The sequence below is a fragment of the Pimephales promelas genome, chromosome 5, assembly GCF_988280905.1.
Source record: "Pimephales promelas chromosome 5, fPimPro1.hap1.1, whole genome shotgun sequence".
Classification (NCBI taxonomy): Eukaryota; Metazoa; Chordata; class Actinopteri; order Cypriniformes; family Leuciscidae; genus Pimephales; species Pimephales promelas.
In genome coordinates, this window is record NC_142773.1 from 3,286,677 (window position 1) to 3,298,621 (window position 11,945).

The 11,945-nt window shown below is 43.5% G+C and overlaps 2 non-coding genes across 2 annotated transcripts; both read right to left on the bottom strand.

The window, feature by feature from the left end:
- Positions 1 to 9,185: 9,185 nt before the first annotated feature.
- Positions 9,186 to 9,258, bottom strand: trnar-ccu (transfer RNA arginine (anticodon CCU)). Its single transcript has one exon. It is a non-coding gene; the product is annotated as a tRNA-Arg (tRNA).
- A 1,302-nt stretch (positions 9,259 to 10,560) lies between these two features.
- On the bottom strand, positions 10,561 to 10,633 carry trnar-ccu (transfer RNA arginine (anticodon CCU)). The gene has a single exon. It is a non-coding gene; the product is annotated as a tRNA-Arg (tRNA).
- Positions 10,634 to 11,945: the final 1,312 nt, after the last annotated feature.

Here is an 11,945-nt window from a genome sequence, read left to right on the forward strand (position 1 = left end):
TGCTGGCTACATATTTGAAGATCGATCTCTGCCCATCCATCAAGCGGAACCTGAGTATTGTTAGCAGCAGAAATTTCGAGAGAGTGATTAACGAACAACAGTCCAAGCGGCTGTATTTTCAGAGAGGGTAGTGCTTGTTCAATCCACGATTTGCTCACCATGGTCACTTGTGCCCCTGAATCAAGAAGCATCTGAAGAGGTACCCCATTAATGGAACATGAGACCATGCATCGCTTACCAATGAGTTGAGCTACTCTTTTCTTTGGATCTGGCTGGTATTGTGAGTTTGACTGTGAGCGTTTTGGTTTGTTGACCTTTTCTCGGGGCTCCTCACTGCTTAGGATCGCTGACTGCCCCTCTCCAGCGACCTCTTCCCGTTTCCCGACAACCTTCGTTGGAGACAGCCAATGGCGCGATGTCCTGCCTGGCCACAGACAAAGCAGTGAACACAGTTCATATTGTTGTTCTTTACACAGTCATTGCATTTACCTCTGGTCTCAGATAATGGTGGTTGAGCACGAACAGTAGGTGAACGACAGTCTTGCAGCTTCACAGTCTCAGCTGGGGTGGACATCTGAGCTAGATGCTTGGTTAGAGAGGAAACTTGAGCCGTTAGTTCTTTGATAGCATCACGGTTTGCTTGTAACTCAGTGTCAACTCTTGTTGGAGTGTTCAATTCACTTTGGGAATGCTGAGCTGCGCTTACAGTAGCTGATCTGGTTTTACCTCCTGAACCCAGTCTTTTCAGTCGCCCTTCTTCTTCAGCTGTTGATTTTGTGATTTGCTCCAAGAGCAAGTCATCACTAACCTGCATGTCTGACAGCAACGGTTTAAGATCGTGTCTGACATGGCTGTTTTTCTCACTTAGCCCCTGATAAAGTGTGTGTACGAAGGTGCCCTGAACAAGTTCTTGGCTATAGCTAAACCCCACACCAGGATGTTGTGACTCAAAAAGTATGCGCTGTTTCAGACCCATTATTCTGTAAAGAAACTGTTGTGGGCTTTCTTTATCACTTTGTTTAGCATTAGTCAACTCTTGAAAAAGTTCAGTCACACTTTTGTCTCTAATGTGAGAGCGCAGAAATCTTTTCAGCTCATTAACAGTGAGATCATTCTTATTAACTAACATCTCTCTGAATGTACCAGGTTTGGTTATTTTGAGGACTGCTCTGATAATTTCAGACCCACTGAAACCCTCTTGCAACCCTTCATCCATTTGTTTACAGAGACAATTGAAAGACATGTCACAACCTGCATCACAAATTTGACCACCATGTAACTTAAACTCTCTTCGTGGCAACAGAGCTGAAACATCAGACAATCTTACAACCTGGTCAGAAGTGTTAGATGAGTTCATCCTACCCAACGGAGCAACACCACTGTGGCCGGGCATACCAGACGTTGATGAGGTGACTTCCTTGTTAAGTACATCGACAGTGTCTCTGCCCTGAAAGGATACGTGCACACGAGGCTCTCTGTCCATGTGTAACGATTGAGTGTTAGTGTCTCTGTCCATGTGAAATGGTTGTGTGTGTGTATCGCTGTCTATAGGGATTGGTGTTGTACCAGCTTCTCCTCGGTTCTGTGTTGCGGAATCTTGCGTCATGACGGTTGTCACGTTACCAGGTTCAGCTGCTTCGGTACCTGGCGCTGATAGAACGTCGTTGAGCAGGTCAAACAGGAGGAGAAGTTGAGTCATGCCCTCATCTTCTGCAGCTTTTAACTCTTCACTTCTGATGTAGTCGACAATTAGATCATAAAGTTCAAGTTCATTTAAATTTACCACATAGTCAGCTTCACGGCCGTCATCTATCGAACTGGCTACAGTCTGTAACTGCCTCAAATTCAAATCTGCAAGTTTCTTCTGGATCTTGACGAGCAGCACTCGCCGTGGGCTGAAAGTAGTCATGTTGCTGTATCACCTGTGGCAGTTGTTCTCTGGAGGACACTCAGCGAAGTAGCCTTCCCTGAAACACTGGGCGCAGGATCCCACCGTTGCTATGACAACCGTCCCCGACGAGATGTGCAGTCAATCCCGGACGAGCCCCCAATTGTTACCGGCCTCAGACCTAGGGGAAATCTGGGCTGGCAGCAAGGGTACACAGGCAGTGAAACACTGTGCACCTGTGAACTGTGAAATAGTAAAGAGACAGACAGGATTAGCGTCTTTCCCTTGGCGCGTCAGCTTTACTTCTGAGATTGCACCCGGGACAAATCTAGTCTCAATAGTCTACTTCACAGGAGCGCTCAAGCGCCCTCCGCTGGTGTGGCGGCGAACTGATTCTTAATTGTTAGTGTTCTTATTCAAAAAATGAAAACGGGGGGGTGGCATTTTCCATTAATTATCTGGTAACATCTTTTATTACATCCGTTACACATACACAATTAAATTGTCAAAGTTTAACATACTGTATTTTCTAAGAACCAGACAGTGATGATATCTCAATGTTTTTTTATCTAAAACTTTTACAGCTTGATTATATAAAGATTTTAAAGGTTTTACTGCCGTTTCACTAGCCTGTGACCAACAAGAAATACAGTAATTAATATGAGGAATTATCATTGCCTCCAGGTAAATTTTTGCAGCATCATGAGTCAATGCATTCCTAATATGTCTAAAACTAGACAGACTGTATTGTAGCGTGCGACCAATTTTCTTTATGTGTTTTTTAAAAGTAAAAGTTGAATCCAAAACAAGACCTAAATATTTGAATTCTTTCACTACTTTTATTTGACTCTGATTTGCATAGATGCATGGCGAAGAGAACCTCAGTCGGTTAGTTTTACTAAAATACATTGCTACTGTTTTATTTACATTCAGTGTGAGCGAGGCAGAAGTAAGCCAACCCAAGATTTTTGCCATAACGTCGGTTAACCTTTTAGCAACAATGGTTGCATCACTTCCATGCATGTAAACTACAATATCGTCCGCGTACATTACCATGTCCACCTCACCACACACTGAAGGAAGATCATTTATATAAAGCGCAAACAGCAATGGCCCAAGAACAGAGCCTTGTGGGACACCCATGTCACTAGCCTTAGTTGTAGATAGCTTACTATTGACTCTTACGCATTGGACACGGTCACTGAGATATGATTCTACCCACTGCAGCGCACTTAGAGACAAATTATAATTACTCAGTTTATCCAGTAGCACAGAGTGGTTGACCGTGTCAAACGCCTTGCTTAGATCCAAAAACACAGCTCCCACAACCCCGCCCTTCTCCAACTTTGCCTTGACATCTTCAATAAAGTAGCAACATGCAGTTTCGGTGGAATGATGTTTTCTATATCCAAATTGCATAGGATATAGTATATTGTTTTTATGTAAATGTTCTTTTATCTGATCCGCAATTACTTTCTCAGCAATCTTTGAGACAACTGGAAGTATACTAATCGGTCTGTAATTACTGACCTCATGTTTGTCCCCCGATTTGAAGACTGGAGTGATTACCGCAGTCTTAAAAGCAGGGGGGAAGAAACTTTCTTCTATTGTTTTATTTATCAGGTATGTGATAGGAGTTATAAGAGTTTCTTTATGTTTTTTAAGAAGAGCATTGTCCATTCCCCAAATATCTTTGCTTTTAGAATTTGTCAGTGTTTGCAAAATTTTTTTTATTTCGAATTCAGTTGCCAGTTTAAATTTTAACATATTTTGTTCATCTGAGATACAATTAGATCTCTTAAGTAAGTCAAATGCTCTTACATAGTTATTAGAATCTTTATTTTGTATTCCTAATTGTTTAACTGATTCTATGAAGTAATCATTAAAATGATTCGCCACTATTTTGCCATCCGTCTCCAAATATCCTTTATTATAGATTTCTAATTTATGACCTTTGCAACTCTTCCTACCAGTTACTTTATCAATGGTTTGCCAAAGTCTTTTAGTATTTCCTTTTGCTTGTTCAATTAAGTTCATAAAAAAATTTGCTTTAGTTTTTCGTAACAATGTAGTCACTTTATTTCTAAGCTCCTTGTACAAAAGCGAGTCTGTCAAAAGGCCTGTTTTCAAGGACTTTTTAAGTGCTGCATCTCTTTGTTTCATTAAATTCCACACTGTCTCATTCATCCAAGGGATAGATGGTTTACTTTTGATCTTCCGAGATGGTTCTTTGGAATATTTCGATACGAGATCACTAAAGGTTGTCATAAAATCATTACTTGCTGATTGGCAATTTTTGCCTCTAGTTATCTGATTCCATTGAATTTGTTCTATTTCATTATAAAACAATTCCAAGTCTCTTTTTGAGATATATGCAGGCCCTGATTTGATGTCAATTCTGTTAGAAGTTTTATATCTCGTCTTTGATAGCCTCCTAACTATCAAAGTGAGATTGTGGTCCGAAAGACCAGTTATCAGGTTATAGGACTTTGCAATTCGTTCTTCTCTATTTGTAAATATAAGATCAATCAATGTTTTGGATGATTTAGTTATACGAGTTGCATTGTTTATCATTTGGGCCATGTGAAACTTAGTTGTTATTAGTTTTAATTTTTTCCTACAGCTTTTATCTAACCAATTGATATTAAAATCCCCCAATAAAATAATTTCCTTGTTGTTAAATTTTATTAGTATCTCAGTGAGATGGGTAAAGAAAATGTCCTTTGCTGTTGGAGGTCTATACAACACAATAACCACAAATGACATTTCTGGTGAGAGTTTGATGGTTACACCCACACATTCCAAAAAATCACTGAGGTTTTCAATTAATGTACAGTTGAACTTATCTTTCACATATATCATTACCCCACCACCTTTTCCTTGTTTTCGGTCACATCTAAAAATGTTATACCCTTGCACATTAAAAACACTCTGTGGAGTTGATGGTTTTAACCAAGTCTCTGACAAACTCAAAAAATCCAAATTGGAGTCTATCAGCAAATGCTCCAGTTGCTCAGTCTTTGACACAACACTCCTAATGTTCAAATGTCCACCAAGAATACCTTTTGGTTTAACTTTGGGATCCCAGAGTATTTTTGCATGGTTTACGGTCTGAAACAACCTAAACGTAATTTGCTTTAAGGCTGCAGAGTTTATACGGTCTGTATCTAAGTCCGAATATACACGGGATGTTAAAGGGTTAACCAAAGCGTTTTTATCTTTCGTTTCCACAGTTTGTTGAGGCATATCTGTATTGTTATTAAATGTATGAGCACATCCTCTCACCTCAGTGAACGTTGTCAAATCGTCTGAAGGCAGCACAACACCATTTCCATTAGTCAAACTTGCAGCTGGATTACCTGGCTGGAACACATCTATGCGATCCTCCGTGTCACACCTACTAGCCTCCAGGGTTTCCATCGATCCCGACCGCCCAACAGAAATCAATCCAGGAGCATGTGTCGTTCCCATAGCCGTGCAACAAGCTAACAAGCAGCCACCACCAGCCACGGGCACGTCAACAGTTCCAAACCCTTCGCTGTGCACAAAGCCAGGGCAGAGATCCGGTCCATGGCCGCTAGCAGCATTGTGGAGCATCTCCCGGCAAGTGAATCTTTCCTGGACAACCTGAGAGAACATCTTAAGTCGGACAGTGTTTGCTCAAATGTCATGAACATGTGCCAGAATGGCTGGCCCGAGTCAGGTCGTTGTACTGGTACCGAGAAGCTTTACTGGTCTGAGCGAGCTTACCTATCTGTTCATAACGGCCTCCTTCTGAAAGGTTCAAGACTCGTCATTCCCTCTGCATTGCGGAATGATGTCCTTGACAGGCTGCACGAAGGGCATCAAGGAGTAGTTAAATGCAGAGCACGTGCACGGCAAAGTGTGTGGTGGCCAGGTCTTAGCCAGCAGTTGAACGAGCTGGTTTTGAAATGCCATGCTTGCATTAAAGAGCGCACTAATCACACTGAACCTTTGATTCCTTCGGATCTTCCTGAGAGGCCCTGGCAAAAGCTAGGGACAGATCTGTTTGTCCTGAAGGGGAAAACCTACCTGTTAGTTGTGGATTATTATTCACGTTATGTGGAGGTGGCAAATCTTTCACTCACCAGCTCTGGAGATGTCATTACACACCTAAAGTCCATCTTTGCACGCCACGGCATCCCGGAGACATTAGTGAGTGATAATGGGCCTCAGTTCTCATCCAGCACTTTCTCAGATTTCGCAGGTGCTTATGGATTCAGACATGTCACTAGTAGCCCAAAGCATCCACGCAGCAACGGAGAAGCTGAGCGGGCTGTACAGACAGTAAAAAACCTTCTCAAAAAGGAGCAAGACCCTGACCTTGCCTTACTGTCATATAGGTCAACTCCACTTCACAATGGGTACAGCCCAGCCCAGTTGCTCATGGGACGCCGTCTTCGCACTACGGTGCCAACCCTCCCGAGACTACTGGATCCTTTGTTACCTGATGGCACCGCCATAAGTGTTCGAGAGAGAGAGAAAAGAAGTGCAGATATGAGATATTTTAACAAACGGCACAGAGTGCAGGACCTGAACAAGCTCTGGCGATCAGGTGTGGGTCACAGATCAAAAGGTGACTGGAACTGTGGTAGAGAAACATCCAACACCACGTTCTTACCGGGTGGATGTGCCTCATGGAACTGTTCGTAGGAACCGGCATTTCCTCCTTCCTATGGATGTACGGGATGGTGGTTGTGACACCCATGCTGGTTCCCAGTTGTCTGAAAACGGTACAGAGACACAAAATGCACTCGCACACCAAACAAATTCTGTCAGTCCAACGGGAGCAGTAATCAGAACCAGATCTGGGAGGCCAGTTGTAAAAACTAAAAGACTGGATTTATAGTCACTCTTCTATAGCCCTAGTAGGGTGTTTCACAGTAGTTAAGCAGTTTTTCCACCTCTCTGGCTGAAGAAAAAAATAAATAAAAATAAAAGTAAAGAGAAGGGGAAATGTGGTTAAAAATGTTGAGGGAAAAAAAAATATATATACACGTGTATCAGTTGATAATGTGTTTTCAGGTATTGTTTATCTGTACAACAGATATTGTTTATTGCTCATTGTTGAGTTGTTCTAAAGTGATGTCTATTAAGGGAAATAAGTCATTGTTGTTTTGATTGTTGCTTCTGTTAAAAGGGGAGATGTAGGATAATCTATTAGTGCAACATTACAATGTGTTACAAGGTTCAGGCTATGAGTACCATTTCTGCCCAGGAGTGGGCGTTGTCGGGTTTGTTGAATAAAGTCTAGTTACCGAAGAAGACACAACGGGTGAGTGTGTGTATTTACTCACGCAGTAAATAAGAGAATACGACAGCACCTATGTACTCAACGGACCTTCTTCCGCCCTACAATCCACCGCGTTCCTTAAGATCACTAAATTCAAGGCTTCTGGTCATTCCTAGGATATCGAAGTCCAATAAAGGAGGGAGGGCGTTCTCGCATTTAGCTCCAAAACTCTGGAATGGCCTTCCCGATACGGTCCGAGCCTCTGACTCGCTGACACAGTTTAAAACTAGATTAAAGACGCTTCTCTTTAGTCAAGCATTCACATAATGCTTACCTTCTAGTCCTCTGTTATGCCATACGGAACCGTTTGCCACTGAAACTGCTTAACGCACCAGTGGGGCTCGACAGCCTTTTAGACAAACGGGTCGGCGCGTATGGTTGGGTTGCGGAGAGTTCAGGTTACGGAGAGTTTGTGAGTTATAACGGAAATCATTATGAACATCAGCTATGCTAATTATTTCCCATCTGCCTTTCTGCTGTTATCTCGGGACGCTTGTCCCGAGAAAAATGGCGTTCGTCAGGTCCAGTTTTGTGTCCAGCCTCTCACAGGGATTTCGGATGGCCCAACGCCTGTGATGAGACGACTCAACGCCTGTGAAGAGACGACTCAACGCCTGCGATATGTTATGGCGCCGTTTGATTCATAAACAATATTTATATTTAATATTTATATTTAAACAATATGAATGTAAGCCAGAGGAGAACTGGCCCCCGACTGAGCCTGGGTTCTCCCAAGGTTTTTTCTCCATCCAATCTGATGGAGTTTGGTTCCTTGCCACTGTCGCCTTGCTTTTGGCTTGCTTTGAGCTTGCTCAGTTGGGGTTATTTAGTGTTTAGCAATATTATTGATCTGTGTTGTACTACTTTCATGTTATCACTGTGAAGCTAATTTGATACAATCTGTATTGTGAAAAGTGCTATATAAATAAATGTGACTTGACTTGACTATGTTCATAAGGAAAGCAGTCTTAGCAGAGGATGGTTTCGATCCATCGACCTCTGGGTTATGGGCCCTGCACGCTTCCGCTGCGCCACTCTGCTGTAAACCACCCCAGATGGGACTCGAACCCACAATCCCTGGCTTAGGAGGCCAGTGCCTTATCCATAAGGACACTGGGGCTGTTAAAAACCTGTGCTCATGTGCCCACATTACTTTGGCTTCAGTGACAACAGCAGCATTGGCATTTAAACAAGGCAAGCACACAACAGTAATCCGGGTGAACGACTACTTCGATAGGGCACTGGGGCATGACTCGCTTGCCCTACTAATTGTCCATCTCATTCTGGTGGCTTAGTCAATGAGGTGTTTTAACAGGGCATACACACACAAACACAAAGATTTTCTGATTGAACAAACGGGATGTGGAAGTTGCTGTTTATTTGGGATAAAACATGCACATAAGTGAAGCAGCCTTAGCAGAGGATGGTTTTGATCCATTGACTTCTGGGTTATGGACCCAGCACGCTTCCGCTGCGCCACTCTGCTCCCTAAAACTGACTTGCCGTACTCTACTGTTTTCAAAATAACTTGCGTTTAGGCACACTTAAATAGCTCTTCTGTCATCAATTAGAACAAGTGAAGAATGCATAGGGTTTTAGCATTCAGCTGAGGCAACTTTTCTACAAGTAGGAACAGACTATGTTCATAAGGAAAGCAGTCTTAGCAGAGGATGGTTTCGACCCATCGACCTCTGGGTTATGGGCCCAGCACGCTTCCGCTGCGCCACTCTGCTCCCTAAAACTGACTTACCTTACTCTGTTTTCAAAATGAATTGCGTTTTGGCACACTTAAATTGCTCTTCTCTCATCAATTAGAACAAGTGAAGAATGCATAGGGTTTTAGCATTCAGTTGAGGAAACTTTTCTACAAGTAGGAACAGACTATGTTCATAAGGAAAGCAGTCTTAGCAGAGGATAGTTTCGATCCATCAACCTCTGGGTTATGGGCCCAGCACGCTTCCGCTGCGCCACTCTGCTGTAAACCACCCCAGATGGGACTCGAACCCACAATCCCTGGCTTAGGAGGCCAGTGCCTTATCCATTAGGCCACTGGGGCTGTTAAAACCCTGCGCTCATGTGCCCACATTACTTTGGCTTCAGTGACAACAGCAGCATTGGCATTTAAACAAGGCAAGCACACAACAGTAATCCGGGTGAACGACTACTTCGATTGGGCACTGGATCATGACTCGCTTGCTCTACTAATTGTCCATCTCATTCGGGTGGCTTAGTCAATGAGGTGTTTTAACAGGGCATACACACACAAACACAAAGATTTTCTGATTGAACAAGCGGGATGTGGAAGTTGCTGTTTATTTGGGATAAAACATGTACATAAGTGAAGCAGCCTTAGCAGAGGATGGTTTCGATCCATCTACCTCTGGGTTATGGGCCCAGCACGCTTCCGCTGCACCACTCTGCTCCCTAAAACTGACTTGCCTTACTCTGTTTTCAAAATGAATTGCGTTTTGGCACACTTAAATTGCTCTTCTCTCATCAATTAGAACAAGTGAAGAATGCATAGGGTTTTAGCATTCAGTTGAGGAAACTTTTCTACAAGTAGGAACAGACTGTTCATAAGGAAAGCAGTCTTAGCAGAGGATGGTTTCGATCCAACGACCTCTGGGTTATGGGCCCAGCACGCTTCCGCTGCACCACTCTGCTGTAAACCACCCCAGATGGGACTCGAACCCACAATCCCAGGCTTAGGAGGCCAGTGCCTTATTCATTAGGCCACTGGGGCTGTTAAAAACCTGCGTTCATGTGCCCACATTAGTTTGGCTTCAGTGACAACAGCAGCATTGGCATTTAAACAAGGCAAGCACACAACAGTAATCCGGGTGAACGACTACTTCGATTGGGCACTGGATCATGACTCGCTTGGCCTACTAATTGTCCATCTCATTCGGGTGGCTTAGTCAATGAGGTGTTTTAACAGGGCATACACACACAAACACAAAGATTTTCTGATTGAACAAGCGGGATGTGGAAGTTGCTGTTTTTTGGGATAAAACATGCACATAAGTGAAGCAGCCTTAGCAGAGGATGGTTTCGACCCATTGACCTCTGGGTTATGGGCCCAGCACGCTTCCGCTGCGCCACTCTGCTCTCTAAAACTGACTTACCTTACTCTGTTTTCAAAATGAATTGCGTTTTGGCACACTTAAATTGCTCTTCTCTCATCAATTAGAACAAGTGAAGAATGCATAGGGTTTTAGCATTCAGTTGAGGAAACTTTTCTACAAGTAGGAACAGACTATGTTCATAAGGAAAGCAGTCTTAGCAGAGGATGGTTTCGATCCATCGACCTCTGGGTTATGGGCCCAGCACACTTCCGCTGCGCCACTCTGCTGTAAACCACCCCAGATGGGACTCGAACCCACAATCCCTGGCTTAGGAGGCCAGTGCCTTATCCATTAGGCCACTGGGGCTGTTAAAAACCTGCGCTAATGTGCCCACATTACTTTGGCTTCAGTGACAACAGCAGCATTGTCATTTAAACAAGGCAAGCACACAACAGCAATCCAGGTGAAAGACTACATCGATAGGGCACTGGGGCGTGACTCGCTTGCCCTACTAATTGTCCATCTCATTCGGGTGGCTTAGTCAATGAGGTGTTTTAACAGGGCATACACACACAAACACAAAGATTTTCTGATTGAACAAGCGGGATGTGGAAGTTGCTGTTTATTTGGGATAAAACATGTACATAAGTGAAGCAGCCTTAGCAGAGGATGGTTTCGATCCATCAACCTCTGGTTGTAACTTTTCTACAAGTAGGAACAGACTATGTTCATAAGGAAAGCAGTCTTAGCAGAGGATGGTTTCGATCCATCGACCTCTGGGTTATGGGCCCAGCACGCTTCCGCTGCGCCACTCTGCTCCCTAAAACTGACTTACCTTACTCTGTTTTCAAAATGAATTGCGTTTTGGCACACTTGAATTGCTCTTCTCTCATCAATTAGAACAAGTTAAGAATGCATAGGGTTTTAGCATTCAGTTGAGGAAACTTTTCTACAAGTAGGAACAGACTACGTTCATAAGGAAAGCAGTCTTAGCAGAGGATGGTTTCGATCCATCGACCTCTGGGTTATGGGCCCAGCACGCTTCCGCTGCGCCACTCTGCTCCCTAAAACTGACTTGCCATACTCTACTGTTTTCAAAATGAATTGCGTTTTGGCACACTTAAATTGCTCTTCTCTCATCAATTAGAACAAGTGAAGAATGCATAGGTTTTTGGCATTCAGTTGAGGAAACTTTTCTACAAGTAGGAACAGACTATGTTCATAAGGAAAGCAGTCTTAGCAGAGGATGGTTTCGATCCATCGACCTCTGGGTTATGGGCCAAGCACGCTTCCGCTGCGCCACTCTGCTGTAAACCACCCCAGATGGGACTCGAACCCACAATCCCTGGCTTAGGAGGCCAGTGCCTTATCCATTAGGCCACTTCGGCTGTTAAAAACCTGTGCTCATGTGCCCACATTACTTTGGCTTCAGTGACAACAGCAGCATTGTCATTTAAACAAGGCAAGCACACAACAGTAATCCGGGTGAACGACTACTTCGATTGGGCACTGGGGCATGACTCGCTTGCCCTACTAATTGTCCATGTCATTCGGGTGGCTTAGTCAATGAGGTGTTTTAACAGGGCATACACACACAAACACAAAGATTTTCGGATTGAACAAGCGGGATGTGGAAGTTGCTGTTTATTTGGGATAAAACATGTACATAAGTGAAGCA